Below are 24,456 nucleotides of genomic sequence, written 5' to 3'. Positions count from 1 at the left end.
GATCTCCTGACCTCGTGATCCGCCCGTCTCGGCCTCCCAAAGTGCTGGGATTACAGGCTTGAGCCACCGCGCCCGGCCTAATTTTTGTATTTTTAGTAGGGACAGGGTTTCACCATGTTGGCCAGGCTGGTCTCAAACTCCTGACCTAAGTGATCCGCCCGTCTCAGCCTCCAAAGTGCTGGGATTACAGGTGTAAACCACCGAGCCCGGTGCATTTCCAGTTTTGATTCACTTGTTTATTTACTCATTCATTGAACATTTATATACAACAACTATATGTGTGAGCTGCTCTAGGTACCCTGGGCAGTAATTCTCACATGCTGTTGGTATTGGTCAACAGAAAAAGCATCTAAGGAACTGTTAAGATAACAGATTCTTGAGCCCTACTCTCTGAAGTTCCTGATAAAGGGTAATCCTGGGGACTGGTGTTTTTTTTTTAAAAAAAACTCTTCATGTGATTTCGATACACTCTTCTGAGGGAGCAAACATAATGAAGGCATTGTTTCTATTCACAAAGATGAATGGGAGAAGAATAAACATAACTTATAAGGAAAACTGCATCAAGGTACAGTAGTTTTTTTGTTTTTTGCTCTGGTTAACATGAATTTATTTGCTCATATTATCCTTCCTGCAAAACATATCCTAAAGCTTCAGGGGAGGTTCATGTGTTGTTACTTTATTCATGCGACTGTTGTTGGGAGTGAAAGTGTGCTGGTAGAAAACTATGTGGGCTGACATTTTGTGTTTTTATATATGCTGGTATGTAATTAGAACACACGTGATAAGTAAACTCTACGTAGCTCTGGTAAATTTCAGGCTAGAAAAGGGTGCAAATAGAATTTTCTTTTCTTTTTTTTTTCTATGTATTTAGGTCTAGGGCAACAGTAGAATTTTCTGGAGAGGTATGACATCCTTACCAAGTAGGGTGTTCTTCCAAAAAAAAAAACCCAACACTTCACTAATATATAAACAGGAAGTATTGATAAGTGCCTTTCTATCAATTTCCAGAAGATGTCCCCATCATCGCTCATCCTGTGGACAGTCCTGGAAGTTATGAATGGGGATAATGTAGGGCTGCTGTATGTCTCCACCCTACAAGCACAAATTCAGCATGAACACTGAGTATGAATATATAAATGTACATATCTGGGACAGCAGGTAATGTACTGAATGCAGATTTAAAAATGTATAAGAAAAAGCTTTTCAGTCTGGGCAACATGAGGAGACTTTGTACAAAAAAATTAAAAATTAAAAAATTAAATTTTTTTAAATTGCGCAGGAGGCTGAGGTGGGAGGATAGCTTGAGCATGGGAGGTCAAGGCTGCAGTGAGCTATGACCACACCACTGCATTCCAGCCTGGGCAACAGAGCAAGACACTGTCTCAAATAAATAAATAAATAAATAAATAAAAAGAAAGAAAAGTGAAAGCTTTTTTCCTACTCAGTTCCAGGATGCAGGATAATGCATATCCATTACATTTTACATAATCTGAAATTCAATACTTGCTATGTTGGATAATTTTAGTTTCAATATTAATTTGAATCAACAAATACTGTTGAGCATCTTTTATGTGTGAAAGAATCTTTCTAACATTTTAGTGAAAATAAAATACTGGTACTTAAGAGTTTACTCAGAGCCACATTTTTTTTTTTTTTTGAGACGGAGTCTAGCTCTGTCACCCAGGTTGGAGTGCAGTGTCGCTATCTCAGCTCACTGCAAACTCCGCCTCCTGGGTTCAAGTGATTCTTCTGCCTCAGCCTCCTGAGTAGCTGGGATTACAGGCATACACCACCACACCTGGCTAATTTTGTATTTTTAGTAGAAACGGGGTTTTACCATGTTGGTCAGGCTGGTCTCAAATTCTCAACCTCAGGTGATCTGCCCGCCTTGGCCTCCCAAAGTGCTGGGATTACAGGCGTGAGCTACCGTGCCCTGGCCCTGGGCCACGTGTTTTATAGGCTATCTCAAAATTGCCATTATTAGTATCTGCTTTTAGTATGGAGGGTAATGTTGTCTGTGACCCAGTGGTCATTTATGTTTTGTGATTTTTACATTTTATTTTTAGGTGTGAGGTTTTTTTGCTTTTTTTTTTTTTTTTTTTGAGACAGGGTTTTGCTGTTGCTGCCCAGGCTGAAGTGCAATGGAGCGATCTCGGCTCACTGAAGCCTCTGCTCCACTGGCTTCAAGAGATTCTTCTCCCTCAGGCTGCCGAGTGGCTGGGATTATAGGTGCCCACCACCATGGCCTGGCTAATTTTTTGTATTTTTAGTAGAGACAGTGTTTCACCATGTTGCCCAGACTGGTCTCGACCTCCTGGTCTCAGGTGATCCACCCACCTTGGTCTCCCAAAGTGCTGGGATTACAGGCATGAGCCACTGTGCCTGGCCTAGGTGTGAGTTATCTTAAGGCTGTTTTGTACTGTCTCTATGTGGGAGATAATTGAGTCACAGGACAGACTATTAACACAGGCCTTTCCAAATGACTAAGTGTCTCAGGCAAAGTTATGGACACAGGCTTTGACAACCATCCTGCGTTAGCTTTAAATTTATCTTTTGGTCAAAATTTTTCATGATGGATCTAAAATATTTTTCTTTTTAAAAATGTATGATTAAATATATTAAACTGATGTTGAGTTAAAACATCAGGAAGAAACAGATAACTAAAAATAACAGGATATGATTAATGGTTTTGATTCATAGGGCTATTTTTAACCTCTTCTGGAGTCTGAGTGCCCAGATTTATATTTGCAGAGCAATATGAGAAAAAATAAGATTGCAATTTTAATTTTGAAAGTTTTCCCCTTTTTAAAATTCTTAGTCTCATTGAAAAGCTATCACTTGAAAACTTGATCCATTTATGAATGCTCTGATAAAATTAAGTTTCTCTTGGACTAGATCTTAGCCTAGCTAAGGATTTCTTGTTAATGTTATGGGATATGACAAAGTTATTGTGATTATGTTGTTTAAAAAATTCTCATCTCTTAGAGATACTTGTAGAAATATTTATAAGTAAAAATGATGCAAAAGGCCAGGTGTGGTGGCTCATACCTGTAATTCTAGCACTTTGGAAGGCCAAGGCAGGCGGATATTGCCTGATCCCAGGAGTTCAAGACCAGCCCAGGCAACATGACAAAACCTTATCTCTACAGAAAATACAAAAAGTTATCCAGGTGTGGTGGTATGTGCCTGTAGCCCCAGCTATCTGTGGCTGAGATGGGAGGATCACCTGAGCCTGGGAGCTGGGAGTTTGAGGCTGTGGTGAGCCATGATCACACCACTGCTCTCCAGACTGGGCAGCACAGTTAGATCCTGTCTCAAAGAAAAAAAAAAATAAAAAGAATTGGGCATGGTGGCTCACACTTTATCCCAGAACTTTGGGAGGCTGAGGCAGGCAGATCACTTGAGGCCAGGAGTTCGAGACCAGCCTGGCCAACATGGTGAAACACCATCTCTACAAAAAAATTATAAAAATCAGCTGCATGTGGTGATGCATGCCTGTAATCCCAGCTACACGGGAGGCTGAGGCATGAGAATCACTAGAACCTGGGAGGTGGAGGTTGCAGTGAGCCGAGATTGCATACCTGCACTCCAACCTGGATGACAGAGTGAAACTGTGTCTTGAAAACAAAAAGAATCATGCAAAATCTTGGTTTTGCTTTAAAAATATTCCACTACTAGCTAGGGGTGGTGGTACATGCCTGTAATTCCAGTTACTCGGGAGGCTGAGGCATGAGAATCGTTTGAACCTGGGGAGGCGGAGGCTGCAGTGAGCCAAGATCACATAACTGCACTCCAGCCTGGGTGACAGAGTGAGACTGTCTCAAACAAACAAACAGTATATGTATTCCACCATCTTCTCTGTAGGCCTAAATCTGAATTTACAAAAAAACAAAAAATTAAAAATTAAAAAAAATACCATCTTGATTAGTATGGTGGTGAGTTAATAAAAATAAAAAAATTAACATAAAAAAAGAAAGAAAAATATTCCACTAAACAAAACAAAGCAAAATGAAAAAGAATGTAGGGGAATGCATTTGTAATAAGAATGGCAGAATATTGATAACTGTTTATTTTTTATTTATTTATTTTTTTTTTGAGATGGAGTCTCGCTCTGTCGCCCAGGCTGGAGTGCAGTGGTGTGATCTCGGCTCACTGCAAGCTCCGCCTCCCAGGTTCACGCCATTCTCCTGCCTCAGCTTCCTGAGTAGCTGGGACTACAGCCGCCCACCACCGCGCCCGGCTAATTTTTTTTTTTTGTATTTTTAGTAGAGACGGGGTTTCACCATGTTCTCCAGGATGGTCTCGATCTCCTGACCTCGTGATCTGCCCGCCTTGGCCTCCCAAAGTGCTGGGATTACAGGCGTGAGCCACCGTGCCCGGCCTATAACTGTTTAAAGTGATGATAGGGATTCATTATATTCTCTCATTTTACGAATTAAAAAGATTTCCACAATAAAATATTCTTTAAAAGGGTTTTCTCCAGGATATATTCTACATCATATTTTTACTTCACCTTCTTTTAGAAATCTTTCTTTTGGCAAACCTTCTGTCTTAGTCAGCTTGGGTTCACCCTCTTTTAGAAATCTTTCTTTTGGCAAACCTTCTGTCTTAGTCAGCTTGGGTTGCTATAACAAAATACCATAGACTGTGTGGTTAAACAACAGACATTTATTTCTCACAGTTCTGGAGGCTGGGAAGTCCATGATCAAGGTGCTGGCCAGTTTGGTTTCTGGTGAGGGCTCTCTTTCTGGCTTGCAATGGCCATCTTCTTGCTGTATCCTCACATGCCGGACAGAAAAAGAGAGAGAGAGCGCGCTTGATTTGGTATCTCTTCTTATAAGAGCACTAATTGCATCATGGGGACTCCACACTCACGACATCATCTAAACCTAATTACTTCCCAAAGGCCTCACCTCCTAATACCATCACATCATGGGTTAACTCTTCAACATATGGATTTTGGGAAGACATAAACATTCAGTGGATAACACCTTTTCCCTGAAGCACATCGAGAATGTAAGTGATGATAATTACACTATTCATTCTTTGTTCATGAACATAAATTCATCACCTTTTTTTATCAAATAATGTGTGCTTGGTGCAATTGCTGCTGAGGTAAGGGGATTCAAAAGGACCCTGTGATCTGGTCACTAGGAGCAGACCACATTTCTGATCTTCAGTTTCCTATGGTAAAATGAGCAAACTGGACTGGATGAGCTCAACAGTCTTCCAGTTCTATGTGTCCTTGAGCATAGCTTCATGGAAATAAGGACCACAATTATCCCTTGGTTAGAACAATTAGACTTTAAAAACATATGCACTTAATGGCAAGTGACTTTGAACCCCGTACCCATTCCTTCATATGATAATAGAATACTCTTCATAGCACTCCTTCTCCTGCCAAGCGTCTGCTACTTTTGTTACAGTAGGTAGTCAGACATGACTAGGACAGGAGAGGGTAATGCCCCTACCAGTAATGTCAAGTGACCATCAGGTGATGGTCAGGTAGTTGTTAAACTGTCTCTATAAATAATAATTGGTCTCAGCTGGTGCCAGGGAAAGGCAGTCTCCCAATAAGTAAACACCTGAAGCTGGTGATCAGCAACTTCCCTGTAAGCTTTCAAGAGTTAGGCAAGTGGGCACAAGCATGTGCCCTAAGAGGCAAAATGGCAGAGTTTAACTGGTACATGACCTCCTTCTAGGAACACTTAGCTGGTAAGGGAAGAATGCCTCAGGTCAACATGTATACAATTTCAGTAAACATACTGTGCATGTGGCCCCTCCAAAGGGCTGGCAGGCCACTGTGCATGCGGACAGCTCACCTCAAGGGAAGGATCAGGGGAGAAGTAACAGAAGACCCCAAGTCAAAAGTCACACCATGCACTTGAATCTCACAAGCTGTCTGCTTGGTTCTCTTCCAAGGGTACTTTACTTCCTTTGGTTCCTGCTTTAAAGCTTTTTAATAAACTTTCACTCCTTCTATAAAACTTGCATTGGTCTCTCCCTCTACCTTATGTCACTTGGATGAATTCTTTCCTCCGTCGAGGCAAGAATTGAGGTTGCTTCAGACTCATATGGATTTGCCACTGCTCACATACTTTGGTGCTGCATGAATATGTTCCTTAGTGCTAACATTGTCTCTCCTGGTGCTAGTTTATTTCCAAGAATAATCTAGAGTTTTCAGCCAGATAGTCACATTCAACAACCTACCTTACAGACTTAAGTGAATCTTTGAAATCTGCTGGCAATAATATTTATTTGTAGTAAAAGATGACCTAGTTGTTGCCAGACAATTTATGCTCTTGCTTCCAGTATTTATGACATTATGAAATATCTTATTAATCAAAACTGTTGGTAATTTAACTCACCCAGCTTTTTTAAAAAATGAGAGTTAATTCAGTTTCAGACTTAATATGACTATTTTCCTCAGCTACAAAGAAGTGAAATCAGGAACATGCTAACAGAATAAGCCAAACATAGTTTGGTATTCAGGTATTAGAACATTGGGAAGACTTAAAACTTCCATTTTGACATCCTATTTTAAAAAAGGAAAATATGGCTGGGCATAGTGGCCTGTAATCTCAGCACTTTGAGAGGAAGAGGCAGGAGGATCAATTGAGGCCAGAAGTTCAAGACCAGCCTGGGTAACATAGTGAGACCCTGTTTCTACAAAAAAAATACAAAAATTATCTGGGCATGGTGATGTGCAACTGTAGTACCAGCTACTCAGGAGGCTGAGGAGGGAGGATTGCTCGAACTCAGGAGGTGAAGGCCGCAGTGAGCCGAGATCTTACCACTGCACTCCAGCTTAGTTGATAGAACAAGACCTCATCACAAAAAACAAACAAACAAAAAAACAAAACAGGATGTTCTGAAGAAATTAAATTAAAATAAATGTGAGTAGTAGAACATGTATTTAGCAGAAGCATGAACAAAAGGTGTTTACAGGGTTGAATACTGCTTGTGTGGAGAATTCAAAAGTTAATAATATATGTTTTTCACAACAGAAAAGGGTAAATTGGCCCCCCGTTACACAAAATCATCTTTTATTTGAAGCTTTTTACACTAAATCATAGTTGTAATCACTTTTTTGTTGTTGTTGGTTGTTGTTAGTATTATGATTTAGGTATAAGAAATACCTCTATTAAATACTATCCAAATAGTATCTTACTCAGGGAGGCTTAGAGATTTATTTTGCAGTCAACCTGACTAAGTGTGTCTTTTTAAAATCTTTTCTTTGGAACTGGGGGTATAGAATGTAACTGTATGCCTTAGGTAACATTTTTTATTGGCAGAGGGATGGGGATGGGTGGGCTGAAACAAACTGAGATAAATTGGAAACTTACTTTTTCTTCTACTTTACAAATAAAACATCTTGGGTTTGTTCTTTTTTTCAGCTCCTTCACTTATTCTTCCCTTCTCCTTTTCTTCCTTCCTTACACATTTATTGGGCTCTTTCTCTCTGTTAACTCTTAGGGATTTAGAGACATGGAGATGGGGAGCTAGAGGAGAAGTTCTGACATGTCAGTCATAAAGTCCTAAATCTAGGACAGACCTATACAACACTGTCTTTCCAATCCATGGACCATAGCTCTGATTCTACCTGCAGTTCTAGAATTGTGTTTTCAATTTTTTGTTTGTTTGTTTGAGATGGAGTCTCACTGTGTCACCCAGGCTGGAGTGCAGTGGCACGATCTTGGCTCACTGCAACCACTGCCTCCCGGGTTCAAGCAATTCTTCTGCCTCAGCCTTCTGGGTAGCTGGGATTACAGATGTGTGCTACCATGCCCAGCTAATTTTTGTATTTTTGGTAGAGACAGGATTTCACCATGTTGGCCAGGCTGGTTTCAAACTCCTGAACTCAGGTGATCTACCTGCCTCGGCCTCCCAAAGTGCTGGGATTACAGGCGTGCACCACCATGCCCGGCCTCTAATGATTAATTGGTCATTTTTTTCTATCATTTGTTAACAATTGCTCTTGAACTTTGTGTGCATTTCTCATTAAACTCTCCTAGGAACCCTTATAAGACAGGTAGTCTGGCCATTTTGCAGGTGAGGAGATGGAGGTTTATTATTTTTCTTTTATTACTTTTATTTTTTTCTTTAAGACAGGTCTTGCTCTGTTGCCCAGGCTAGAGTTCAGTGGCATGATCACAGCTCACTGCAGCCTCAACCTCCAGGGCTCAAGTGATTCTCCCACCTCAGCCTCCCAAGTAGCTGTAACTACAGGCGTGTGCCATCACCCCTGGCTAATTTTTGTATTTTTTGTAGAGATGAAGTTTCAACATGTTGCCCAGTATGGTCTCAAATTCTTGAGCTCATGTGATTTGCCCAACTAGGCTTCCCAAAACACTGGGATCAGAGGCGTGTGCCACCGTGGCTGGCCCATTCATGCTTTTTTTTTTTTTTTTTTTTTATGACCAGCTCTCATGAGAGGTGCTTTTTAAAAACTACCTTATCACACTGTGTATACCAGGATCCCCAAATGTCTGCAAGAGGTGAAAGTCCAGTGCAGACTGTGGATGTCTGGGTGAATTTGTGCTACATTAAAGTGGCAGAAGCTATTGATTGGCTCTATGCAACTGAGGCTAGGCAGAAATGCAGTTTTGGTGTTATAGTGTGGTTCTGATCTTTTTGAAAGAAGCCAAATAGAATTTTTTTGGGGTGAAATCTTCCAGTCGTTAAGTGATGGCATTTAATTACACACACAGTTATAAATAACGTGCGATCCAAACAAAACATGTCTGCCGACACCTCAATCTCAACACTTCTACAACGGCAAGGGCTTCAATTATGCAAATGTTGGCACTCCTTAATTTGTTTTCTCTATAATCTTTCTCTAATTCTTTTGAATTCTATATTTCACTTTTCTTGTGCTCCTTCTGATTTCATCCTTATTCTTATTGGATTTATTTATTTTTTCCTGTACGTTTAGTTTACATGTTACCTCCTACTATTTCTCATCATTTCTTCCCAGAGTTCTTTTCTTTTTCTTTTCTTTCCTTTTGTTTTTTTAATTTTTATTTTTTCATTTTGAGACAGGGTCTCACTCTGACCCCCAGGCTGGAGTGTAGTGGTGGGATCTCGGCTCACTGCAACCTCCGCCTTCTGGGTTCAAGCTGTTCTCCTGCCTCAGCCTCCCAAGTAGCTGGGACTACAGGCACCTGCCACTGCGCCCCGCTAATGTTTGTGTTTTTAGTAGAGACAGGGTTTCACTATGTTGGCCAGGCTGCTCTCGACCTCCTGACTTCAGGTGATCCGCCCGCCTCGGCCTCTTAACATGTTGGGAGTAGGTGTGAGCTACTGCACCCAGCTAGTTCTTTTCTGTCTTGTTTTGTCTTGTTTGTCTTCCTTCCTTCCTTCTTTCCCTGCCTTGTTCCTCTCCTCCCCTCCTTCCTTCCTTCCCTGCCTTGTTCCTCCCCTCCCCTCCTCTCCCTTTCTTTCCTTTTTCTTTCTTCTCTGCAGTCCAGGCTGGAGGGCAGTGGTGGGTTCACTGCAGCCTCAAACTCCCCATACTCAAACGATCCTCCCACTTCAGCCTCTTGAGTAGCTGGGACTACAGGCACGTGACATCACACCTGGCTAATCTTTGTATTTTTTGTAGAGACAATAGGGTTTCACCATGTTGCCCAAGCTAGTCTCAAACTCCTGGGATCAAGCAACTTACCCGCCTCAGCCTCCCAAAGCGCTGGGATTACAGGTGTGAGCCATTGTGGACAGCCTCATCTGTTTTTTGATAGCTATTATTCTCCTGGTTAGTATGATTTGTTCATTGGTAACTTTGTAATTTTTTTTCAGTTTTTCTTTTCTTTTTTTTTTTTTGAGACACAGTCTCACTCTGTCACCTGGACTGGAGCACAGTGGCCCGATCTCAGCTCACTGCAACCTCCACCTCCCAGTTTCAAGGGATTCTCATGCCTCAACCTCCCAAGTAGCTGGGACTAAAGGTGCCCACCACCACACCTGGCAAAGTTTTTGTATTTTTAGTAGAGATGGGGCTTCACCATGTTGGCTAGGCTGGTCTCAAACCCCTGACCTCAGGTGATCCGCCCACCTCAGCCTCCCAAAGTGTTGGGATAATAGGCGTGAGCCACCAGCCTGGCCCACAATTTTTCTTTTGGTATGCTTGTATCAATGCTGTCAGTGCCAGATTTTTTTTGTTTTTCATTGCCGAACAATGAATGAGTTAGATTGTCTTCTTTTTACTTTTTTTTTTTTTTTTTTTTTGAGAGAGTCTCACTCAGTTACCCAGGCTGGAGGGCAGTGGCATGAACACAGTTCATTAAAGCTTCAACTTCCTGGGCCTGAGTAATCCTCTTGCCTCAGTCTCTGGTATAGCTGGGACCAAAGATGCATGCCACCACGCCTGGCTAATTTTAAAATTTTTTTGTAGAGATAGGGTCACACCTTCTTGCCCAGGCTGATCTCAAACTCCTGAGCTCAGGCAGTTCTCCTGCCTCAGACTCCCAAAGTGCTGGAATTACAGGCATGAGCCACCGTGCCTGCCCGACTTAGATTTCCATTAACCTAACTATGTGTAAGACATTATTGCATAGCAAAAGAGGTGAGACAGGGTAACCTTTGAGACTTTACAACCCAAAGGTTCTCTGCAGCAAAAATACACCAGTCCTATCTGTTTGAATTATCTGTGTAATTCTTTAGGTAGTCCTTACATGCCTACTTCTCTGGATCACGCAATGTCCAGGAGGGCTTCTGCTAAGAGCCTTGCTTACCCCACTTCCCATAACCCTTTTCACAAAGAAGTGATATTGCCTTCGAACTGCAGACTGGGCCCCTCGCTTTCAGAAAGTGACCCCCACCCTGGTATTTCCTGAGCTCGAATAAAAAGAACCTCTCCTCACCCTTCAAATTTCTTCTCTCCATTTTCTGTCATATGGCTTTTGCCCATTCTCAGCTGTTTTTAGCTGCCCTAATAGGTGTTTTGGAGTCTGCAGATTTTATCTATTTTATCCTAGTCTCACTGAAAATGGAGTGTTTTGGCCAGGTGCAGTGGCTTACACCTGTAATCCCAGCAATTTGGGAGGCCGAGGCAGGCAGATCACCTGAGGTCAGGAGTTCAAGACCAGCCTGACCAACATGATGAACCCCCGCCCCCTACTAAAAATACAAAAATTAGGAGGGCATGGTGGTGCATGCCTGTAATCCCAGTTACTCAGGAGGCTGAGGTGGGAGAATTGCTTCAACCTGGTGGGGCGGAGGTTGTAGAGAGCCAAGATTACACCACTTCCCTCCAGCCTGGGTGCCAGAGTGAGACTCTGTCTCAAAAAAAAAAAAAAAAGAAAACGAGTGTTTTATGTATTTGTTTGTTTTTGTAATTGTGATAAAATATATATAACATAAAATCTACCTTTTTTTTTTTTTTTTCCTGGGAGACAGTGGAGACAATCTTACTCATTGCACCCCCACCTCTTGGACTTAAGCCATCCTCCCACCTTAACCTCCCCAATAGCTGGGAGCTGGGACGACAGGTGTGCACTGCTGCGCCCAGTTAATTTTTTTTTTTTTTAATTTTTTGTAGAGAAGGGATTTCACTACATTACCAAGGCTGGTTTCGAACTTCGGGGCTCAAGCAATTCACCTGCCTCAGCCTCTCAAAAACAGCTGGGATTACAGGTGTTAGCCACCATGTCCAGCCAAAATCTACTCTTTTAACCATTTATTTTTAAGATGGGTCTTAGGCTGGGTGTGGTGGCTCATACCTGTAATCCCAGCACTTTGGGAGGCCAAGACAGGTGGATTGTTTGAGTTCATGAGTTTGAGAACAGCCTGAGCAACATGGTGAAACCCTGTCTCCACAAAAAATACAAAAATTAGCTGGGCATGGTGGGGTGCACCTGTAGTTCCAGCTACTCAGGAGGCTGAGGTGAGAGGATGGCTTAAACCTGGGAGGTGGAGGTTGCAGTGTGCTTAGATCAGACCACTGCAATCCAGCCTCAGTGACAGAGCCAGACCTTGTCTCTAAATAAATAAATAAAGATGGGTCTTGCTATGTTGCTCAGGCTGGTGTCAAACTTCTGGCCCCAAGTGATTCTCTCACCTCAGCCAGCCAAAAGCGCTGGGTTATAGATGTGAGCCACTATGTCTGGACTTAACCATTTTAAAGTGTGCAGTTCAGTGGCATTAAGTATATTCATGTCGTCTGGGTTTTTTGGATCTAGGATCTTGCTTTGTCACCCAGGCTGGAGTGCAATGGCACAATCACAGCTCACTGCAGCCTCAACCTCCCAGGCTCTAGCAATCCTCCTACTTCAGTCTCCTGAGGAGCTGGAACTTTATTTTTTGTAGAGACAAGTTCTCGCTATGTTGCCCTGGCTGGTCTTGAATGCCTGGGCTCCATTGATCCTCCCACCTCAGCCTTTCACAGTGCTGGGAATACAAGCATGAGCTATTGTGCTGGCAATATATTCATATCGTTGTACAATCACTATCGCCATCTAACTCCAGAACTTTTTCATCATCCCATACTGAAACTCTACCCATTAAACACCAACCCGTTCCCTCCTCCTCCAGTCCCTGGCAACCACCATTCTACCTTCTGTCTCTATGAATTTGACTACCCTAGGTACCTCATATAAGTAGAATCATACAATATTTTTCCTTTTGTGTCTGGCCTATTTTTATTTTACTTAGCACAATGTCTTTCTAGTTTATCCATCTTGTAAAATGTATCAGAATGCCATTCCTTTTTAAGGTTGAATAATATTCCATCGTATGCATATACTATATTTTGTTTTATTTGTCTGTTGCTGAATATCTGAAGTGATATTGTTAGCTTTCTTTCCATGTAAGCATTCATCTTGTGGGTTGCTTTCATCTTGCGGCTATTGCGGATAATACTGCTATAAACATTGGTGTAGAAATTGTGCATCTGTTTTTGTGTTTTATTGTCGTTTTTCATGTTGCTTTGAATGCTTTTCAGGAGGTTCAGGATGCTGATTCAGCTATAGTTATTTGGGTAGTTCTTTTGGAAGCTGCATTTCAAAATAAATATTTTAGATGATTCTCAGGATTAGGCAAGTTTGGAAAGCACTTCCTACCTTTTCTATCTGAATAAAATCAGGTCAAAATAACATCAGAGATAGTCTGTCACAAGAAAAGAAGCACCGAGAAATCTGGGTAAGGTTTTGGGCAGGAGAGGCACTGATGATAGCAAGTGGGAGGTTTGGTGCTTTGAGCAGGTTAAATACATACAAACCAATTGTTCTACTAAGCACCATCTGTCAGAGCTGTTCCTGCTTCTGTGAATCACTATGCAAGCAGAGAGAGGATGAAATAGATGGGCTAAAATTGCCTAATTCCCTTTCTGGGTTGACTGTATCTTAGGAAAATCCCCATTTGGCTCTGCTTTCAAGAATGACAAGCTTAGCTCAGCACTTCTGTGCATCTGCTGATGCTCATATTTTGAACTGAGGGATAACCCAATCTATGTCAAAGTAACTATTGATTCTTGGTTTTAACATAGTAATTTAACAATCTCTAAAGTTGTCCAAGGGTAGTCAGCTAGTCTAAACTCATCTCTTGTGGTGTCTTAGAGATTTATCAAAGGAATAATGTAAGATACCCAAGGAATAACTTTCATGACACAAGCCAACTGTAGTCATGGGAATATTTTGAGGCAATTTGTTAGTGAACTTCTGTTTAATCTCCATAAAGCAAAGCTACAGTGAGTCAGAGAAAAGCAGTTTGGGATTTTGTGGCAGACAAAGATACACTCAGGTGGCTTTCTAGAGGGAGAAAAAGGAAACATTTGGCTAGTTGCTGGCACATTTTTATTCGTTAAGCAAATATTTATTTAACTCCTGTCATATAATAGATACAATGGATAAAGCAGAGAAAAATATTTTTTCAAAAAAAGTCCCTGAGGTTATTGCACTTTCATTCTGTGGGGGAAGCAGATAATTACAAAGTGAACAAATATAAATATATTTTCAAACAGCAGAGTACAAAGCATCAAGTTGACCTAACTAAATACTTACTAGTAACCAATTAAGTTTATTGCAAGATTCCTTCAGATTGCTAGGGCCAATAGTTTATTTCAATTACAATTTTATCTAAAAATACATAATTTAAAAACAAATCTTCCTGACACTCAATTACTTTGCAAAGTAAGGTATTCATCTTTTTTTAAAGACTGAGAAAAGAGCCTGTAATCCCAGCACTTTGGGAGGCTAAGGCAGGTGGATCACCTGAGGTCAGGAGTTCAAGACCAGCCTGGGCAACATAGTGAAACCCTGTCTCTACTAAAAATACAAAAAATTACCTGAGCATGTTGGAGGGCACCTGTAATCCCAGCTACTTGGGAGGCTAAGGCAGGAGAATCACTTGAACTCAGGAGGCAGAGGTTGCAGTGAGCCGAGATCACACCATTGCACTTCAACCTGGGCAACAAGAGTGAAACTCCGCCTCTCAAAAAAAAAAAAAAAAAAAGAGACTGAGAAACTGTGAATGCCTACATGGAAAGAGAGCTAACAATGTCACTTAATCATACGGCTAAATGCAAACTGGCTAGTATGGATTCTAAGTAGCATGACTTTTCAGATAAGAACCAAGATTTTTCATGGTTTTAGGGCCTGACAGTTTGGAAACTTTTGTATGCCCAAACAGGTTTTAAACATCCCCACAATTTCTTAAATTGGCTTATCCACTTGTTCACTTGCTTTAGTGTTTCATCCGTTAGAAGAGAGTGGGAGGTGAGAGGAGGATAATGTTATTATGTGCTGCTCCCTGTAGGCTGTTTGTATATAAAAATGGCATGCTGGAATTGTTAGAATGGTGCTTGTATCTAACTGGGGAAAGCAGTGGTTGACTTTTTTGTTCAGTAAAGTGTAGAAAGAAAGAGTCCCAGATGTTAGAGTCCTTCGTTATGTATACTGTTGCGTGGAAAACCATGATGCTGTTCTTGGATCTGACATACCCTTTGAGGAATGAAATATTGATCACTCTGGCTCTATTTGAGCAGGCTAAGGATTTGAATGCGTTTCACTTTTGCTGGACAGTTCTGCGCAAATAAGGTACAACTCTCCCAAAATATTTACATTGAAAAAGTGACTGGCTGTTTCAGTTGCAGATTTGGATAATTATCATATATTGCAATTACACATGTCATATGTAATATATACAAAGAATACATAAAGTATAAAGTATATATATACGAGAGGGGAGGGAAATGTTAAAGCAAGTGGGCCAAAGGGGTAGAAAATAAACAACTGATGATTTAGATAAAAAGTATATTAGAATTTCTTGGACAGCCGCGGTGGCTCATACCTGTAACACCAGTACTTTGAGAGGCCATGGCAGGCGGATAGCTTGAGCTCAGGAGATTTAGACCAGTTTGGGCAACATGGTGAAACCCCATCTCTAACAAAAATACAAAAATTAGCTTGGTGTGGTGGTGGGTGCCTGTAGTCTCAGCTACTTAGGAGGCTGAGGTGGGAGTATGGCTTGAGCTCAGGAGGCAGAGGTTGAGTCAAGATTGTGCCACTGCACACCAGCCTATGCAACAGAGCCAGACCTTGTCTCCTTGTCTCAAAAAAAAAAGAAGAAAGAAAAAGAAAAAAACAAGTATATTAGAATTTCTTGACCTAGTCTTGCAAATTTTCTGTTAAGTTTGAGTTATATTAAAATAAAATGTTAAACAATTTCCTGTATTGGTGGAACTTACCTTTGTGTTTAGGTGGCTGGGTGGGGTGGGATGTGGGGAGAGTTGCAATGTTTTTTTCTGTTTAATTTAAAAACTTTATTTTTTAGAAAAGTTTTAAGTTTACAAAAAAATTTAAAAAACCCACTGAGCAGAAAGTACAGTTTCCACATACACCCCTCCTTAACACAGTTTCCCATATTATTAAACATCTTATATTAGTATGATACATTAGCTGCACTGATGAACCAACATTGACACATTAGTATTATTAATAACTTAAACTCCATGGTTTGCATTATAGTTCACTCTTGTGTTGTATAGTTTTATGGGTTTTGTCAAATGCATGTTATTATTTACCACCATTACAGTATTGTACAGAATAATTTCACTGCTTTCAAAAATCCCTTGTTTGTCACCTATAAATCTCTTCTTATACTTTAACCCCTGACAGCCACTAATCTTTTTACTATTTCTACAGTTTCGCCTTTTCCAGATGTCACATAGTTGGGATCCTACATGCATGGCCTTTCAGACTGATTTCTTTCATTTAGAAATATGCATTTTCCTCCATGTCTTTTTGTGGTGTGATAGCGCCTTTCTTTTTTCAACGAATACTATTCCATTGTATGGATGTACCTTGGTTTCTTTATCCATACACATGTTGAAGGATACCTTGGTTGCTTCCATTTTTTTTTTGGGAGGGGCAATTATGAATAAAGCTACTATATACATTTATGTACAGGTTTAAGTGTGAAAGTAAGTTTTCAATTCATTCGGATAAATACCTAGGAGTGCAATTACTGATCATAAGGTAAGTTTGTGTTTAGTTTTGTGAGAAATTGCCAAACTTCCTACTGAAGTAGCTGTGCCATTTTGCATTCCTACCATCAATGGTTGAAAATTCCTGTTGTTCCACATTCTTACTAGCATTTGGGATTGTCAGGTTTTTGGATTTTAGCTATTCCAATAGGTGTGTCACTGCATTCCATTATTGTTTTACTTTGCAATTCCTTGATAACATATGATGTAGAGTGTCTTTTCATGTGCTGATTTACCATTTGTATTTCTTCATTGGTGAGATTATCTGTTCATGTGCTTTGTTCACATTGTTCAGATCTTTTGTCTGCTAGAAGGTTGCAATTTTAAATAGTGTGGCCAGGGAAGGTCTCACAGAGACTTTTGAATAAAGATCTGAAAGAAGTGAGGGAAGAAGTTGTTTAGAACTCTAGGGAAAAAACATTCCAGGCAGAGGGAAAACGTCTGCAAAGGACCTGAGTCCGGAGTGTGCTTGGTATATTCTAGGGTAACAGGTGGCCAGCATGGCATGAGGGACTGGCCAGAAGGAAAGTATTAGGAGATAAGGCCAGAGGCACTGGGCTCAAGCTTATGCGGCCTTGTGGACCATTAGGCCTTTGCTTTTATCCTGAGTGAAGTAGGAGACCAGAGGGTCTTAAGCAGAAATTGATGTCATCAGACTTATGTTTAATAGCATATTCCTATTGCTTCATTAAAAATGGACCAGGCCAGGCATGGTGGCTCACACCTGTAATCCCGGCACTTTGGGAGGCCGAGGCGAGTGGATCACCTGAAGTTAGGAGTTTGAGACCTGCCTGGCCAACATGGTGAAACCCTGTCTCTACTAAAAATACAAAAACTGGCCAGTTGTGGTGGCACGAGCCTATAATCCCAGCTACTCCAGAGGCTGAGGCAGGAGAACGTCTTGAACCCAGGAGGCAGAGGTCGCAGTAAGCTGAGATCGCGCCATTGCACTCCAGCCCAGGTGACAAGAGCGAAACTCTGTCTAAAAACAAACAAATAAACAAACAAACAACAACAACAAAAAAAAATAGAAAGAAAAGAAAAGAAAATAGACCAAAGGCAGGTTGATACAAAGGCAAAGAGAGTGGTTAGGAGGCTGTTGCAGTAATTAGGCTATAAGCGATGGTGGCTATGCCCAGAGGGGCATTGATGGAAAAGATGAGAAATGATTTAATTCTGCATATATTTGGAAGATGAGGGATTGAATGATGGGTGGGAGAGAAACAAAGGAATCAAAGGTAGTTCCAAATTTGTTCTGTTTAATTTTTTTCCCATAAGCAACGGAAAGAATAATATTGATTATGCTCTAGTATCACAGGTCTATTTAAGGCCTTCTTTTTTCTCTTTATTCCTGATGCTCATTCTGATTTTTTCTGTCTCTCTCACAGGCATCACCAGTATGCTTGGAAATTATGTATTGTTCATAGTGTTTTAAATTTATACTGGTACTTTGATACAGATTTTGTTTTGTTTCCTACATTTTCCCACTTGACACTGTGTCTTCAAGAGGTAGCTAGATAGCTGAGTGTATGTCTGGTCCATTAATTCTGAACACTGCCCAGTTTTCAATTGAATACATATATCACATGTGATGGAGTTCTGTCCCTGCCTATCATGTCCCAGGTTTTTCCAAGCTCCTGCTGCTACAAACAATGCTGAGACATACATTCTCATATCTGTTCCCATTAATACCTGTGTGCAAGTTTCCTTGGAGTGAGATTTCTGGAACATATTAAGTTGCATAAATACTGGCAAGTCACTTTCCAGTATGGCTTCCTCAGTTTACAGTCAAAGGTTATCCCATCCTCCCAATTCTTACGAATTCTTGATATTACTAAGCCTTTACATTTCTGTGAAGTGGTATCTTACTGTTATTTTAACTTGAATTTTTTTCTCACTAGAGAGTTTGAGGATCTTTTTATAGATTCACTAGACATTCAGATTCCTTCTTCTGTGATTTGCCTATTTTATCCTTCATCTAGTGTATTAGGCTGTTCTTGCATTGCTGTAAATAAATACCTGAGACTGGGTAATTTACAAAGAAAAGAAGTTTAATTGGCTAATGGTTCTGCAGGCTCTACAGGAAGCATAACAAAGGCATCCATTTCTGGGGAGGCCTCAGGAAGCTTTAGGTTATGGTGGAAGGTGAAAAGGGAGCAGGCATCTCACATGGTGAGATCAGGAGCAAGAGAGAGAGGGAGGTGCCACACGTTTTTAAATGACTAGATCTTGTGAGAACTCAGTCACTATCGTGGGGATGGCACCAAGAGGATGGTGCTAAATCATTCATGAGAAATCTGACCCCATGATCCCATCACTTCCTGCCAGGCCCCACCTCCAACACTGGGGATTACGTTTCATGGGCATGGATGCACATCCAAACTCCATCATCTAGTTTTCTACTGGACTTCATGTCTTTTGCTTCTTGATCTACAGAATTTCTGTGTATATTCTACATAACAGTTCCTGAGTTCTATAGGTGGCAAATATACTCTTCTAGGCTATCATTTGTCCCCTAACTTTATTTATGATAGTCTTCTTTGAAAAGAAACTGTGGTGTTTTTGTTTTTATATTTAAATCCACAAATTTCCCCCTTTATGGTAAGATTTTCAGACCTTTCTTACTAATAACTCCATTTCAAAGTCACAAAGATATTCTTCTATATCTTCCTTATCTTCATTGATTTCCATTTCAGATGAAAGGAATCCATTACAGTTAACATTTGTATATGGTATGAGGCAGGAATACAACTGGATTTTTCTCCATGTACCAGCTCTCCCAACGTCACTCACTAAAAACAAAACAAAACAAATCTATCCTTCTTTCTTCATTGATTACAGATGCCATTTCTATGATATATGAAGTTTCAGTATGCACATGGGTTTGTTTTGGGACTCCCTATTTTGTTCTACTGATCTATTTTTTTTTTTTTTTGAGATGGAGTTTTGCTCCTGTCACCCATGCTGGAGTGCAGGCTGGAGTTGTCCAGGCTGGAGTCACTACATGTGGCTAATTTTTGTATTTTTAGTAGAGACAAGGTTTCACCATATTGGCCAGGCTGGTCTTGAACTCCTAACCTCAGGTGATCCACCCACCTCGGCCTCGCATAATGCTGGGATTACAGACATGAGCCACGGCACCCAGCCTATCTGTTCTTGTGCCAGTATTAAATTATTTTTACTTCTGTTAATGTGATTTGTCTTAATATTTGGTAGAAGAAGTCCTCTATCTTTGCTCTTCTTTTTCAAAATTAGTTTAGCTATTTGTGTCTTAACTATTCTTTGTTCATTTCAGAATCAATTTGTCACATTCCCCTCAAAATCCAGCTGGAGTCCTAGAGAGCGAGCTGTCCAGCTTCCAAGTGGGAACGTTCATAGTGCCATTGATGAGAGATTAAATATGGGTGATGTTGAGAAAGGCAGAAGACTTTTGTTCAGAAGTGTGCTCAGTGCCACACGGGTCCAATCTTCATGGTCTCTTTGGAAAACAGATGAGTTCACTGGATTCTCTCTCACAGACATTAGTAAGAAAAAAGGCATCACCTGGGGAGAAGAGACACTGATGAACTATTTGGAGATTCTCCAGAAATCTATCTCTGGAACAAAAATGATGTTCACAGGCATTAAGAAGGAAACAGAAAGGACAGACTTGATAGCTTATCTCAGAAAGCTCCTAATAAGTAATAATTGGCCTGCCTTATTACAAAGCAGAAATGTCTCATAACTTTTTTTTTCTTTTAAGAGATACAGTCTTGCTCTGTTGCCTAGGCTGGAGTGCAATGGCACAACCATGGCTCACTGCAGCCTCAAATTCCTGGGCTCAAGCAGTCTTCGCACCTCAAGCCTCCTGAGTAGTTGGGACTACAGGCATACACCAACACACCTGGCTAATCTTTAATTTTTATTTTTTTGTAGAGACAAGGGCTTGCTAAGTTGTGCAGGCTGGTCTTCAACTCCTGGCCTCAAGCAATCCTCTCACTGTGGCCTCCCAAAGTGCTGAGATTATAGGTGTGAGCCACTGTGACCAGCCTCATGACTTTTTAAATGTGTGTCATGATTTAATTGATCTCATACACCAGAATTCAGATCACTAATGACTGACAGAATATTTTTGTTGGACAGTCCTGATTTAACTAAGTCTGGCTTATGGTTAAATGAATACAATTGTTTCTTGAATTTTGATAGTAATTCCAATTCAGTAAATGCTCTCACTGTTTCCTCTTCTAAAGATAAGTTTGGACTTGATTAGTAATGTTAAACTTTTCACAAAGATGGAGAATGCCATCACAAAGTCAATTAGAAATTGGTTTTATATTTTGACTGATATAGTTATATAAATGAATATATGAATATATTTAAATACTGGGGAAATCCCTTTACTGTCTCAGAACCAAGCAAGAATTACCTGTGTTTTAATTTGTGTTCATTAGCCTGTTAAGGGCAAGGGCTGAAGATAAGGTAGCAATGTCTGCTTTATATTTTTGGTCTTAATTATGTCAATCTAATTAGAATTCCTGGTATCCAAAATGCTATTTTTATTTTCTTTCTTTCTTTTTCTTTTTTATTTTCTTGAGACAGGGTCTCGCTTTGTCACCCAGACAGGAGTGCAGTGGTATGATAAACAGCTCACCGCAGGCTCAACCTCCCAGGCTCAAGCCATCCTCCCACCTCAGCCCCCTGAGTTGCTGGAACTAGAGGCAGGCACCACCATGCCAGGTTGGTTTTTGAAGAATTTTATGTAGAGACTGAGTCTCATTTTGTGGCCCAGGCTTGTTTGAAACTCCTAGGCTCAAGCAGTCCTACTACCTTGGCCTCCCAAAGGGCTGAAATTACAGGAGTGAGCCACTGTGCCCTACCTAAAATTCTACTTTTCAATTATTGAAAGGCATTTTAGTGTAGTTTATGTGTAACACCAAATAAAGAATATTAATCACTTATAAGAAGTTCAGGCCAGGTATGGTGGTTCGCGCCTGTAATCCCAGCACTTTGGGAGGCCAATCACAAGGTCAGGAGATCGAGACCATCCTAACACGGTGAAACCCTGTCTCTACTAAAAAGTACAAAAAAACTAGCCAGGTGAGGTGGCGGGCGCCTGTAGTCCCAGCTACTCTGGAGGCTGAGGCAGGAGAATGGCATAAACCCGGGAGGCGGAGCTTTCAGTGAGCTGAGATCTGGCCACTGCACTCCAGCTGGGGCAACAGAGCAAGACTCCGTCTCAAAAAAAAAAAAAAATTAGCTGGATGTGGTGGTGCACACCTGTGATCCTAGCTACTCAGGAGGCTGAGGCAGGGGAATTGCTTGAACCAAGGAGGCAGAGGTTACAGTGAGCCGAGATCGTGCCACTGCACACTAGCCTGGTGACAGAGTGAGACACTGTTTCAAAAAAAAAAAGAAGTTCAGGTGGAGTTTTGACTGAAAATGTGTTATACATTGTTATTTTTAGAAGAGCCTACAGATTTCTACTATAAAGCTATTTCATTTTTCCTTTTCTTTTTAAATTATTATTTTTAAACAGAGATGGGGTCTTGCTATGTTGACCAGGCTGGTCTTGAACTCCTGGCCTCAAGCAATCCTCCCATCTCAGCTTCCCAAAGTGCTGGAATTACAGATGTGAGCCACTGCGTCCAGCCTGTTAAACTATTTTATACATATAGTATAGCTACATTTTTTCAACTTCTTTTGTCTTTAAGAGTTTTTTTTTTTAATTTAAATTTTTATTTTTGAGGCAGGGTCTCACTCTGTCACTCAGGCTGGAGTGCAGTGGTGAGATCTCAGCTCACTCAACCTCTGCCTCCTGGGTTCAAGTGATTCTCCTGTCTCTCCCACGTAGCTGGGATTACAGGCATGCACCACCACACTCAGCTACTTTTTGTGTTTTTAGTAGAGACGGGGTTTCATCATGTTGGACAGGCTGGTCTCAAACTCCTGGCCTCAAGTAATTTGACAGCCTCGGCCTTCCAAAGTGCTGGGATTACAGGCATGACCCACCGTGCCTAGCCTTTTGTCTTTAATAGGGTTTTAAGGGTATTTTTTAGGGCTCTTCACTGTGAAAATTATTAGAGTTATATTTAAAGATACATTTATGGCTGAGTGCAATGGCTCACGCCTGTAATCCCAGCACTTTGGGAGGGCGAGGTGGGTGGATCACGAGGTCAGGAGATCAAGACCATCCTGGCTAACACGGTGAAACCCCATCTCTAGTAAAAACACAAAAAATTAGCCAGGTGTGGTGGCAGGCACCTGTAGTCCAGCTACTCAGGGGGCTGAGGCAGGAGAATCACTTGAACCCGGGAGGCAGAGGTTGCAGCACTCCAGGCTGGGTGACAGAGCAAGACTCTGTCTCAGAAAAAAAAATAGTAATAATAATAATAAAGATACATTTACAAATGTGTAATGAATATTTGGAAATTGTCTACATGTCTACTAATAGAGGAATGGTTAAATAAATAGAAAACAAACTGATGTATGCATTTGCAGAAAATCACATTTAAATCATACTTTCAAAGAATATTTATGACATGAGAAAATATTGTTATACTGTTACATCATTACTTGATGAGATTACAGGGATTTAAACAGTCTTTATTATAATTTGTAGGATATGTCCCAAGTTTTCTGAAATAAACATGATTTATTTTTACAATATTTTTTTTTTGGAGGCGAGTCTCTCTTGCCCAGGCTGGAGTGCAGTGGAGGAATCTTGGCTCCCATGGCAACCTCCACCTGCCGGGTTCAAGCGATTCTCCTGCCTAAGCCTCTTGAGTAGCTGGGATTACAGGCAAGTGCCACCACACCCGGCTAATTTTTGTATTTTTAGTAGAGACAGGGTTTCACCATGTTGGCCAGGCTGGTCTCAAACCCCTGACCTCATAATCTGCCTGCCTTGGCTTCCCAAAGTGCTAGAACTACAGGTGTGAGCCACTGTGCCTGGCCATAATTTTTTCCTTTAAAGAAGTTGTTGGAAGTAAATTAAGTTTTGTATTTGTCATCTGAATCTATTACAGGAATATTGGGAAAACGATTTCTGACTCATCTGATGAACTCATCAAGCAATAAACAATAACTCACATGTAAATTTTCTAGCTTGACTTCCTGCCTCCTCCATCTGTTGGGACTCCTTATAGTTCGTTAGGCCACCTGACTCAACTAAGTATAAGTACATGAAATTTCACACATTCATTTTTTTCATGTTACAAATATTTAATAATCTGCTGCTATGTTCCAAGTACTCTACTAAATCCATTAAAGATAAAGGACTCACTTAAATTGTCTCAGTCCTAACAGGGCTTAGTTCAGTTGGTCCTCTGTTTCTATGAATTCCAGATCTGTGGATTTAACAAACCATGAGACAAAAATATTTAAAAAAAAAAAAAGAAAAAAGAGAAAAAAATGGTTGTGTCTGTACTGAGCTTGTATAGACTTTTTTCTTGCCACTATTTCCTAGACAATGTAGTGTTACAACTATTTACATACTATTCACATTGCACTGGGTACTGTAAGTAACCATAAGATGATTTAAAGTATACAGAAGGATATGCAAATACTATACCACTTTATTTTATTTTATTTTATTTTATTTTGAGACGGAGTTTTGCTCTTGTTGCCCAGGCTGGAGTGCAAAGGTATGATCTTGGCTCATTGCAACCTCCACCTCCTGGGTTCAAGCAATTCTCCTGTCTCAGCCTCCCGAGTAGTTGGGATTACAGGTGCATGCCACCACGCCCGGCTAATTTTTGTATTTTTAGTAGAGATGGGGGTTTCATCATATTGGTCAGGCTGGTCTCGAACTCCTGACCTTCAGGTGATCCCCTTGCCTCAGACTTCCGAAGTGCTGGGATTACAGGCATGAGCTACCGTGCCTGGCCGACTATACCATTTTATATGACGGACTTGAACACTGATATGGTTTGGCTCTGCATCCCCACCAAAATCTCATCTTGAATTGTATTCCCATAATTCCCATGTGTTGTGGGAGG

The 24,456-nt window shown here is 40.8% G+C and overlaps 1 pseudogene; it reads right to left on the bottom strand.

The window, feature by feature from the left end:
• Window positions 1-1,020: 1,020 nt before the first annotated feature.
• LOC105526447 overlaps window positions 1,021-24,456 on the bottom strand; it is a 71,570-nt pseudogene continuing 48,134 nt past the window's right edge.

The sequence above is a fragment of the Colobus angolensis genome, unplaced genomic scaffold (assembly GCF_000951035.1).
Source record: "Colobus angolensis palliatus isolate OR3802 unplaced genomic scaffold, Cang.pa_1.0 Scaffold59, whole genome shotgun sequence".
NCBI lineage: Eukaryota > Metazoa > Chordata > Mammalia > Primates > Cercopithecidae > Colobus > Colobus angolensis.
The sequence above is the reverse complement of the archived record's forward strand: the minus strand, read 5'-3'. Positions and strand labels throughout refer to the sequence as shown.